The sequence below is a fragment of the Pyxicephalus adspersus genome, chromosome 3 (genome assembly GCF_032062135.1).
Source record: "Pyxicephalus adspersus chromosome 3, UCB_Pads_2.0, whole genome shotgun sequence".
Taxonomy (NCBI): Eukaryota; Metazoa; Chordata; class Amphibia; order Anura; family Pyxicephalidae; genus Pyxicephalus; species Pyxicephalus adspersus.
The window spans coordinates 124936300-124948544 of record NC_092860.1 but is presented as its reverse complement, the minus strand read 5'-3'; positions in this window follow the sequence as shown (position 1 = coordinate 124948544).

Genomic DNA, 12245 nt, shown 5'->3' with positions numbered 1-12245 from the left:
TTTGTAATAAGCTGCATAATATGTTGGCGCTATATAAGAACTGGATAATAATAATAAACCTATCCTTGGTGCTAAAGCAAATGTAGACATGCATACCTTTTCTTAAAAAGATCAACCGCTATCATTTAAATGAAAACAGAGAATATTGAAGAAAGTATTATTATTATTAATATTATTATTATTATTAATAAACGGGATTTATATAGCGCCAACATATTACGCAGTGCTGTATATTAAATGTTTATTAAAGTAGTAAACATTATAAGTACATTAAAGTAGTAAACATTTAATTTTACAGGGACATTTTTAAGAATATAATTTGTTAAAATGTTTGGTTTTACAAAAAAAACATTTGTATGTATTAAAAATTGGACTTAGATTTGTGATTTGTTGTACTGTCAACAGTGGCAGAGGAGTATTGATAACTAAGATTTCTGACCTTTTCCTTCTCAGAGACTGTTTTGTTATACTTCTGATCTGTATCTATTTTAGCATTTAGTACTTTTGTTGGGCCTGTAACCTGTTGAAAAGCTGCTACAGATATGATGCTTAGCAGTCAAGATGGTGCTGGATACATGCCTCAAGCATGCAACAATACAGAAACAGGAAATGCCATCATAGCCATGTTGTTTGAATATGACAAGCAATTCATTATATAAGCATTTAATATAACACTACCATCTAGTGGCAACATCAATCCAGTGTTGGCAGCTCCTGTAGTATAATACCAGAATTCTGCTTGTCTCTTTAATTATAACACTGGATATACTCTGCTTTGTTTTTATTTTAATATTCAATGTTTTATGCTACAATGTTTTTATCTGTCTTTATTTGTAACGATTCACAGTTTGGATAAAAGTTCTTGTTTCTATGCCACAAATAATAGATGTGTCTATTTTCTGTGTTATAGCTTATTTCTCCAGAGCCATATAATATATATGTCTTGTGTTTAATGCTGTATTTATTGTCCTTCAAACATCTAGCTTTGAAAGGCAGGCATTGTCCTTCAAGATATTGTCTAAAAATTTGTCCTGCAGGTAACAATATTGAGAAATGACACCTGGTGATCAAGCTTCAAATAATGTTTTCGGGAGAAGACATTGAAAGATGTGGAGAGAATGGAAAATCATAAATCATTTTTAAGAGCACTTTAGAAGTGAGATGGAGGAAAGTGAATGTTTTCTGTATCCTAGTTATGATATAAAAAAGTCAGAGCGTTAATATTGTGGGCTGAATTTTGGGCAAATATTTTGTTTTCAAATTACGGCTAAATGTACATTTCATTACTTTTATATATTTTTAATAGAAATCCAATTTGTGCAGTATAAATTCTCAAATTCCAATTTAATCCTGGGCACACCAATATAAATGATGGGGTAATTTTGGTGCATCTCCCTCATAATATCCACTTGCATAATATTTGCTGAAGATTACTTAATGTGGGATGCATTTCACCCAAAAGTTTACATAAAACAAGATCCATGTGTAAGCTGAAGCATTATATACGGGTAGTCCCCGGGTTACATACGAGATAGGGACTGTGGGTTTGTTCCTAAGTTGAATTTGTATGTAAGTTGGACCATGTACATTATTTTAATAAATGCAAATAAGATAGATGTTTGTTTCAACATATTATTAGGCAGCATGATATCAGTTACTGTAAAAAAATCCTCACTGTGAGTTAATCACAAAGGAAAAAAAAAAAAAAACTTTATGGAGCCTAGACATTCACTAACTTCTAGAGCAAGCTGTGCTTTGATATGCAAAAAGAAACAACTGCAGAAATTGTCTTGGTCATTAAAGAGTTATAGGAGCTTGCAGAACAGCAAAAGACTTCTTCTCCAAGTCTTGCAAACCCCCCCCCCCATCAAGCCTCTGTCCTGCACACAAGCAAGCAGGGAAGCTCTGTTCATATGTAGGAGTCCTCCATATCTCAGATGTCCTTAACTCAGGGTCTACCTATATACACTAAAGGTCACTGGAGATAGGAAAAACTGGCATATAATATGGCATTTAATATCAAGATTTGACTTTGTCCATTAAAATCTAAGGCATATGTCAGATGATTCTCACCTGATAAGAATGTTCAGAAAAGAATCTGACATGCATACCCAGAGGTCGCCCATTGCCATTCATGGATTAGTCTTGACAGATCTACAAATGACTGACAACGAATTACCGCAATAGAAGTGAAGGGAGAATGCACACCAAGTTGCCAAGGCTGTCATTTTAGGTTATTTAGGGTAATTGTAAAGCCCCGGGATGTGGTTGCTGGGGACATCAGAGCAACCTTTGTGAAAATGTCTTATGTTTTTTCTGTAAATTACAGTTAAAGTGCAATTAAGAGTTGTTAATTGTTAGCCAGCCACCAGTTTTTCTTTTCAAGGCCCATAAACGCAATATTGACACCAAAAATGCTGATGAAGTCAGAGGGACTTTTGGAAACATGTCCCAATTTCTTGACCTGTTCCATCAACAAGTTTTAGCCCAGAGTTATTCTATGACATTTCTTTAAACGTGGTACATTTAGAGAACAAATGCACAGATCATTCCAATAACAAGGCTAGTACTAAACATTTAAAAATGCAATTAGGCAGGTTGTTTATTGCAGAAGGGGCAGATGGTGTCCCTGCAATAAAATAAACTTACCTGCTTGTTCACAGTTTTTTGGATTAGCCCAGCTGTTTTCAATACCACAACATCACCACCATCCTCACCTTGGGTCTGATTTATTAAAGCTCTCTAATGATGGAGAGGATAAACTTTCATCAGTGAAGCTAAGTAATCCAGCAAACCTGGAATGGATTTCTTCAAAGTCAATTGATATTTGCTATGTTTGCTATGCAAATATTTTGAATCCAGGACCAGATCCATTTCACGTTTGCTGAATCACCCAGCTTTACTGATATAAGTGTATCCTCTCCAGCCTTGGAGAGCTTTAATAAATCAGGTTCAGTATCTTCTTTCAGGTCTTCTGCCTTGATTGACCAGGCTGGAATGTTGTAACTCAATTGGCAGCCATGAGTATGCTGGGATACCAGGCATTTCAGAAAAGATTGCAAACAAGCAGTTAAGTATACTTTATTGCAAAAAATCCTGCTTGTTTGCATTTCCTAATTTTTAATTTATAATTCTACTTTAAAGCTGTACATTTTTATAATATGCAATTTTTTGTTGGGTTAAACAATCATTTTCAATTAAAAAAGCATTTAAATTATGAATTGTGTGATAAAATATTTATCATTTTATGGATGTTCAAAATACAAAACTAATGATAAGCTTTTCCCGACTAATAAATAACTCATGATGGCATATCTATTGATGTAATAGAAGGTTAGAAATATTCTTAAAGGTTTTTTAATATGGATAGATACTTTATAAAGGATAGTCATCACAGGTGGCACAATGCTTGTAAAGATGATCATAACAGGATTTTCTCAGAAATGTGATTCAGAATTTGATGGCTGAAATGAGCCAATGCCCAGCCAGGCATTTAATGTTCCTAAAAATGGCCAGATTTAGGTTAACGGATATGCTTGCATTAGTTCATCTTTACATTATTATTACTGGGACCTGAAAGAGAAAGTCTGCCTGATGCTTTGCTTTTCTGACTCACACTATAAACTGCAAAATAATAACCAGAAATAGCTTTTTCCCTCTTTTCAGGCTTGTCTGTGAGGCAAAAAAAGACCAAAGCTTCAAATGTTTAGGTTTACTGATGAAAGTGTATTTTCTCCAGTCTTGGAGAGCTTTTTTAAATCCGGCCCAATCTTTTTTAAATCAGGCCCAATGTTTTATTAGATATGGAGATCAGAAGTGACTTTTGAATTTTTATGTAGTTAAGATGAAAAGATAAAAAATCAATCAAGCTTAACCACTAGAAAAATTGAATAATAAAATAAATTATTTAAATATAACAAATAAATCAAAATGTGCATACACAGAACTGTAAACACAGGTAATCCAGAGGAAGCCAAAACAGCATCGGAATCAGGAGAAGGACTCCGCTGGGGGGATGCACTGGGGGGGGGGGGGGGGGAATGAGTCGTGGACCACGTCCCCTGTACAGATCACAAGCTCCGAAAAGTGGGTGGGTTGTGTCTCTGGACAGGCTCAGACCTGCGATGGGAGAGTGGGCGGGTTCTGGCATCATGACGTCACTAAACTGGAAGTTTCTCCTCCTTTAAGTGACACCTGGCTCCCTGCGCATGCACAGAGCCGGTAAATTTAGTGGTTCGCCAGACTGAAAAGGTTGGCGACCACTGGTATAGAGCATGGTCCAATTTACATTAAATTATCTGGAAAAGCAATCTATGGTGTTATGACATATAAATATTAATAGACAGTTATATTCTCTGAGCTGACATTTTTTTTTAAATCTACTGAGCAGGCAATTATTACTAGCTCTTGAGGAAGTCTATTTCACATGTTTAGAAATCTTAATAAAGAGGGCTCATATTCAGATATTCAGGGGTTAAATCTATCTCTATAAATCTCAATTACAATTATTCTAAACTGATAGCTTTGCACAAAGTTTATTATATTGACTACTTACTCTATGTATGTTAATAAACACATTGCAGTACTCAAGCTTATACAAACAGTCTGCTTTTCTGCCAGCCCTTGTGCCCACCTTTAAAAAAAGAGGTTTTTAATAAACAATTGCTTTCTTACCCTACAGATGGTGCAGGTAATGTTACCACTGCCTTCCTGGTACTTTAAATCTTGTAAGAAGTCATGAGCCAAGTGATGTCAAGTCCCTGATTTGCCAGATGCTGGAACATGCTCTGTGACTTATTATGGGGGATTTATTATTTATTATTGTGGTCACTGAAATTCAGAAGTGAAGAGTATTAATGTGGTGGTTATAATTGCATTTACAAACACCAATGCTTTGAATTATTATCACAGTTGTCAACACCAATGTTGGGGATTATCATGGAGGCCACTGACACCAATGTGGGGCGTATTATTGCATCTGCTAACTGCAATGCGGATATTATAACTGTCACTGACACCAATGCAAGTGGTAATTACTGTAGCCAATGACTTTAATACTGGGGTCACTATTTCTGCCACTGAGACAAATGATGAGGCTTATTTTACTCCCACCTTCTCTTTAATGTGTGCTGTGTTACTCTGAAAAATATGCATCAGGAACGAAAATGTATATATACAAATTCTAGCTATACAAGTTTGATAATATGTGCCTGATATAGCTGAACAGCTGCTATATAACTGGCAGTAGCCCATAACAATAATCAGAACATTGCTGGCATGGATAGTAACACTAGGGAAATTCTCACATAGGAAATGTGTGTCTTCTTCTATTTTGCACATTGAATAATCTTTTTTGTCATTCATTTTCCTGCACAGGTTTTTCTTTTTTTAAATATCCACACCCAAAAACTAAAATGTTTTAGATCCCAGCTTATCTGTCCTTAGATAAAATCCTGAATATTTTTAAGGGTTATCCTTTTTTGTGTAACTGGATGCTTTTGTCAAAGAAAGAAAAATTAGATAAAAATGTTTTTTTTTTTTTTTTGTAGGATACAGATATAGATACTGCTATTGCTGACAGCTCCCAATGAAAATATATAGTGGCATAGTTCAGATCTTTGCAGACAGGGAATTATCTGTGTAAAATATATACTGCTAATTAATGATACGAGGATTTGACACAGTGCAACTGAACAATTTAGAGGTAAATGGTAAAATGGTAAGTAAAAATGTATATTACAAACAATGGAAGGATCATTTTTTAGTACAATGAAATTAATTATTTGAGCAGGCAATGCCAATTACCATATAAAAAAGGACATATTACATATTAAGAATATAACAATAACCTAGTTTAATACAGACATTTTATTTTCACAAACATAACTTGCAGACAATAAAACTGACAGTGAAGGGAAACAGAGAAATTGTGGTGCTTGTTTCCTTTAAACAAAGTGTGTATATCAAAAGGAGTTAAGCTATTGTTGGGTAAGATCTAAGTTTATTTCCATCAATTTCTTAAAAGATTGAATGGTCCTAAAATGCAACCTTACCTTTGCTTCTTTTAGAGATCTGCTCCGTAAGGCACATTTGTCTATTTGCAGTATCTGTTCAGCAACAGGTGGTACATTGATTGCCTTCAAACTTTTAGGAAACAGGTATTTGGCCACATTTAACATTCATTTTCTGGATTTAGAAACGGACATACTTGTGTTACATATATTATATATATAAATAAGAGTACTCAAATGTATGGTGGTAAAGCCATGGGGTCTTATTTATTAAAGATCTCCAAGGCTGAAAAATACACAGTTTAATCAGCAAACCTGGGTGATCCAAAAAACCTGAAATGGATCTGGTCGAGAATTGAAAACATTTGCTAACAATTAACAAAATACCTTTTAAAAAACCATTCCAGGTTTGCTGGATCACTGGGATTCACTGATGAAAATGTATCTTTTCCAGCCTCGGGGAGCTTTAATAAATCAGACCCATGGTGAGAATTTGTTTGATAAGGTTTATAATTTTTTTTCCCAGGAATCTTTTCTTAGTCAATAAAACCAATTGAGGCTAATATGCCTCAATCAGGGCAGAAATCTGCTTAATCTTAATTAACAATTTTAATGTTACTTTCAGATATATTTAGAGAGAACAGTTGTATTAAAATAAGGATTTTAGCTTGTGGGCCTGTTGCCAGTTTAGAAGACACTTTATGCCCCCTTGTGCCAAGTGGATGGGAGATGGAATTGCTAGGGAAGCAACAGCTACACAGTATTGAAATAATGTGCAAATATTCTTCTTTGGGTATGAATATTGTCTTTAAGGGTTATAGACCGTTTAAGGATCCTAATGGTTTTGGAAATGTGTTAAAATGTACATTATAAATTTACTGAGTCTACTTCAATAACTTAGAAGTATAATACCCCAGCATTTCCTAAATTCATAAAGATTAAGTACCTCATCTTCAAATCTTCATATAAAACATCTTCATCAAGTTTATGTTTTGTGTGACCCAGTTGTACTCCTCCAATGTCCAAGTTACTGCAAACTATGGGTAAAAATAACTCTAGAAGAATAATGAACATTAATTTGGAAAGTGTAGTCCTGTCTAGCACCATTGGGTGAGGAAAGAATTTTACTATCTAAATCTTTGGCAGTGTGTCCCGATGGTAAAAAGCTTTTAGGGATCCATTGATATTAAAAAATTAAGGCGTTTGATTTAATTTTGTGTAATATGTAATTGGTTTTGTCACAAGAGTATTGTCTCTGGCTTCGAAATTTGGTCAAACCAGTTTAGCCTGGGGCAGTCTTGGCTAGAAACAACACTTCAATATGGCTAGCAAATGTTAGTTTCAAAGTTACAATAATCAAAGATAGATGTTTTTAGCTGGAAGCTGTGATTACTGTGCATACTGGCAACCAAAACTGAGCTGGGCATGTGCAGATCATCTTTTGTGGCAGTTTCCCGGAGCAGTCAGGCAGATTTTTTGTAATAATCACCTGCCTGGTCAAGCATTTTATTAACTTTAGTTTCTGTTTTAAGAACTTTACTTATTTTATTTTGCCTTTACTTTAACTTGTTCTAAGATATCATAACTCTATAGCATAATTTAGATTTAATTAAAAAAGAAAATGAATCACATGAAAAGATAAATTGAAAAACATTTTGATCATAAAGTATACATTTCTTCATTAACAAATATATTACATTTTTACTTTCAATTTATTTATGGATCAATCAAAATGTAAACTGACAAGTATGCCTTTTTTATATTACATGGTTATATAAATTATGATTTTAAGTGAATGTGTGTGTGTATATATATATATATATATATATATATATACAATAAATATATGAATAATACACAGGATGAAATAGATATGCCAAATTTGGAGAGTATTTGGCAATCCTCAATTTTCCCTGAAAAATTGAATAAAGGGCCTGGATATTGTGCTGGAAATTGTGTTGCTGCACAATCGCAGCTCTGGTGAACATGGCCATTAATAATAAAGGTAACATGTTTTTCAGACTGAGGGAAAGTTGTAGCCTGAGGCCAGCTGCAAAGGCCATGTCAAGCCTGTGAGCCTGGAACATTCGCAGGAGGAGTAGCCCCATTCAGTCTTTACCGATAGAGACAGAATGGGAGGGGAATAGCTTTAGCATTTAATTAAAAGGAGAAAAATACACATTTTTACTTTATGTATAATGGTTATCCATCTTACTATGTAAAGTAAGGATTATGGTGAGAGGTCTGCTATAAGTTCTGCAATGTTCCAGTTGACCTCAAGGACTTTCTGATTTCTAAATCTTTAATAGGTTATCAAGCACAGCTTAGCAAATTAGAGAAAACTTTTAGTTTTTTATTTTTAAATGCAAACTTAGTAAAACATGAAGATATATATAACTATGATTTAAGATATCTTGCTTCACTATGTTTCTGGAGAAGTATTTAAGGAAGAAATACATAAGATACCTACAGATTAGGATAGGAAAAGGACAATTATAGAATGGAAACTGTACCTGGGAAAACGGTAAAAATTATTTAGAGTTGCAACAAATATAAAGGACATAAATATATTAGTAATAACAAGCAACAATAGAATTACTATAAGTCGTTATATATTTTAATATATATAAATACACACACACACACATATATATATATGCACATTTAACCAAAATATTTCAAACTCTACATTATCCTCATTGTGTGTGCAAACCTATTTTTAGCCTAATCATCATATTTTAATATAAATTAATGGTACACTGTCAATGAGTAGCTTCTTGTTGCTCTTAACCACTTAAGGAAGTCATCAATCATGCAGGCTGTCATCCAGCTGCATTACACACTTTATCAAAGCATTTTTTTTACTAAATTGATGTAAACATGTTTAAAGTAAGTAGATTGTTGGCAAGGTCCTCCATTATATTTCTCCATGATCCTGATGTACAACAAAATCCTGAAAGATATTAATCTGTTTATGAGAATAAGTAATTCATGTTCAATGTACAGTATGGCAGTTTGCCTTTTTTATAATAGAAATCCAACTATTTCAAAAAAAAAGATATGAAATATAAAACTAATACTTGCTAATTAGCAGTGAAGTGGGGCACATGTGGACAAATTTTATTTTATTTCTCTAAAAGTGGGATAACTCATCTTATATGTTATGTTGCTGTTGTAAACCCACCAGAGCTATGACACTTTGAGAATGTTCTATAGGGCTGTAGATAATCTGACAGCTCAACAAGGAAAAGCGATATTAATGATGGGAACAGTGCTACCACCACAACCACTAACACAGGGGTTGGCAAAGTTTTATGGCCACTAGGCCATTTATGGGGTGGGCAGTAGCACACTAGGCCGGACCCGACCTAATGGCTCCGCCGATCACCAGGGAATGCCTCCTGAAGGTAAATCTCTCTCCTCTGTATGCATTGCGGAGGGGAGGGATTTACCTTCAGGGAGCTTTCCCTATTTACTGCGGCAGCGGAAGAATCAGCTGCGGTATATAAGTGAGCAACTGCAAGGGGGCGGCACAAGAGCTCCAGTGGCTCCAGTGGCTCCGGTAGTTCCTAAAGCCCCCTGGCCGATCCGCCAGCAACCCGCGGCTCCGGAGCTGCGGGTTGCCTGCCGGCATTAGACCGGAACGGCTAGGGGGCGTTAGGCCGGAATGAACTACCGGCTAGGCCGTATCTGGCCTAAAGGCTGGAGTTTGCCGACCCCTGCACTAACATCCCAATTAAAAGTGAACAGAATAGAAAGAGGATTCAGACTGCCACCCTATTGACCAAGGTTCTTACAATTAGCTAAGAAAACCATTTCTTGATTTCTTCGCCAAAAGTAATAGTTTAAAACTTTTGTTGTTTTGTTTTCTTTTCAAAATTTCTAAAGCTGGAAAATCGTTCAGCATATTTTTGCCAACTTATGGCTCCTAAAAATATGAAACTGGAAAAGCCAAAAGGCTGAAAAATATAGATGTGTTTACATGTTTCCAGTGCAACTTGTGATCACAATTGCCTATCTAGCATATGTTTCTTGAAGGTATTTTGCTTTGTGTCTTGATTTCATCCCCACTAGTACAGGTTTGGAGATTAGGACGCCTGTTCCCTACAGGCAAGAACATCTGTGAGCAGCATCTGCTGATTCTGCTTTAGTACTGATAGTTTCAGGCTTATTTGCATATTTATTGACAGCATACCAATTTAAGGAGTAAAGAAAACTAATTATTATATATTATCCAATTATGTATTCAAATATTTAATCTATTCTTTATTTTTACCATTTTCCAAAATGTAAAAAGACACATAACTTGTCCTGAAAGCAGAATTCAATGCATGAAAAAAGCTAAACATATGTGTTAATGGTCATCGTTTTGTTTGCTCCTCTGATTTAATTAATGTTCCTGAAATCAGAACTTGTTAACAGTTACTGCTCAGAGAACACAAGTAGAAGTGTTTGTACATCTGGTCACCAACAGGTGGATTGATCCTAAATATAAGGTTTTTGCTTATTTTACTATTTAAATGTGTTGTCTACTTTAGCTGCAGATATATATCCCTGTTGCATTTAATTCAACAGTGGAATTAAAAGATAAAAGTGGTAATTTAAAATAAAAATGCCAAGTCCATTACGATTTTAAGGTTCTAATGCTACGGTAATGCTATTAGTCCTAAATTCAATAAGGATTACCATCCAGCTGATTAACAGGCCACACTGTGCATGTCCAAAGCACACTAACTTGGCAATAAGGTCCCAGACACACTCTTCTCAGAAATGGTTATTTCATCAGGGTAAAATAAAAGATGGAACTCAGTCAATTGAAAGATTCAAATTAAAACAATGTATTTAAATTTCACAAGGGAATGAGGATAAATGAGACACATGTTACGCCTAAATGCCAGAAAAAAAGACTTTAATGTTTTGCAGATAATAATAGACCAGTGTTTTTCAACTAGAGTTTCACTAGAGATTGCTAGAAATACCTTGAGCAATAAAACATGTGTGCCTCTCAGAGAATTTACCTGAGACCAATGATCTTTTTGGATAGTTGAAAGGGTGATATTTTTCCCATTGGTCAGCAATGTAAGAAGCATTCTTCCTACTGACCACCACACAAATGTACTGTGAGCTGAGGATATAGTAACTATACCAGGGGGTCACCTGAAGACCCAAAAGGTATTCCCCATGTTTCCCATGGTTAAAAGGTTGAGGAAGGCTGTTCTAGACTATCCATCTTTGCTCTTAGCTTTAAACTTTAGCAACTTCAATCCTGTTGCTTTAAAGTTAGTCTACAGAGACCAAAAGCTAACAGCAGTATTTTTTCAGGACGTTAACCCAGAAGAGTAGAAAAAAGACAAATTCTAGTGATTTGCTAAGTTGTGAATATTCATAATTCTGACTATTTACCCTTTGTATAGATACAACTTTAAGAACCCTCAACAACTTTTGATGGAAAAATTAACAGGCCCAATGTATAAGCACAAGGGCTGACTTTAGCTCACTGTTTCCTACAGATCACACAAAAGAGAATAATTAAAAAATACTAGATGTATACTCTACTCTTCACTGTGACAATGCAGGTCATCAAGTGGTTTGTGTTTGGTGCTAACTGTGGCAGGGCTTTTTCTTAGTTTATGCCTTAGTGGCCATCATTTATACCAGGAAAAACAGCTCATTGTTTAATATTGCTTGTCAAATGTAGATACATGCAGTGATTTGTGACCAATCAGATACCAACACAAACAGGTAAATATTGGAGGATACAGCCCAGTATTATATCATGCTTTAAAAAAAGTAACATCATTAAAAATGATAAACTATCAATTTTAATTTGTAAATTAACCTTTCAAACAAGAAGACAGAGAAGTTTTTTAGGCCATAACCATAGTAATAATCAAATGACAAAATCAATTTCAACATTGAATATTCAGCCCAAAAGGGACACTATACACAAAAAGGGTATATATAGCAGATAATTGCTGGTTCAAATGTCCAATGATTGCTGCTGTCTTTGCTCCCGACACATTTCACCATTAAAAAGGCTTATTCAGGGACTGGTGCCTGTGAGACTAAATCATTAAATTTTATTTATTAAGATTTTCCAAGTCCATCATAAATGATATATATACAAAGTATATAGTATTGGCAACATAAGGTATTCCAGAAGAACTATGTAAAGTGGCTTAGGCAAGTATGAATGTTCTGAATTATGTACATAAAAGTTTATAAAGGATAGCA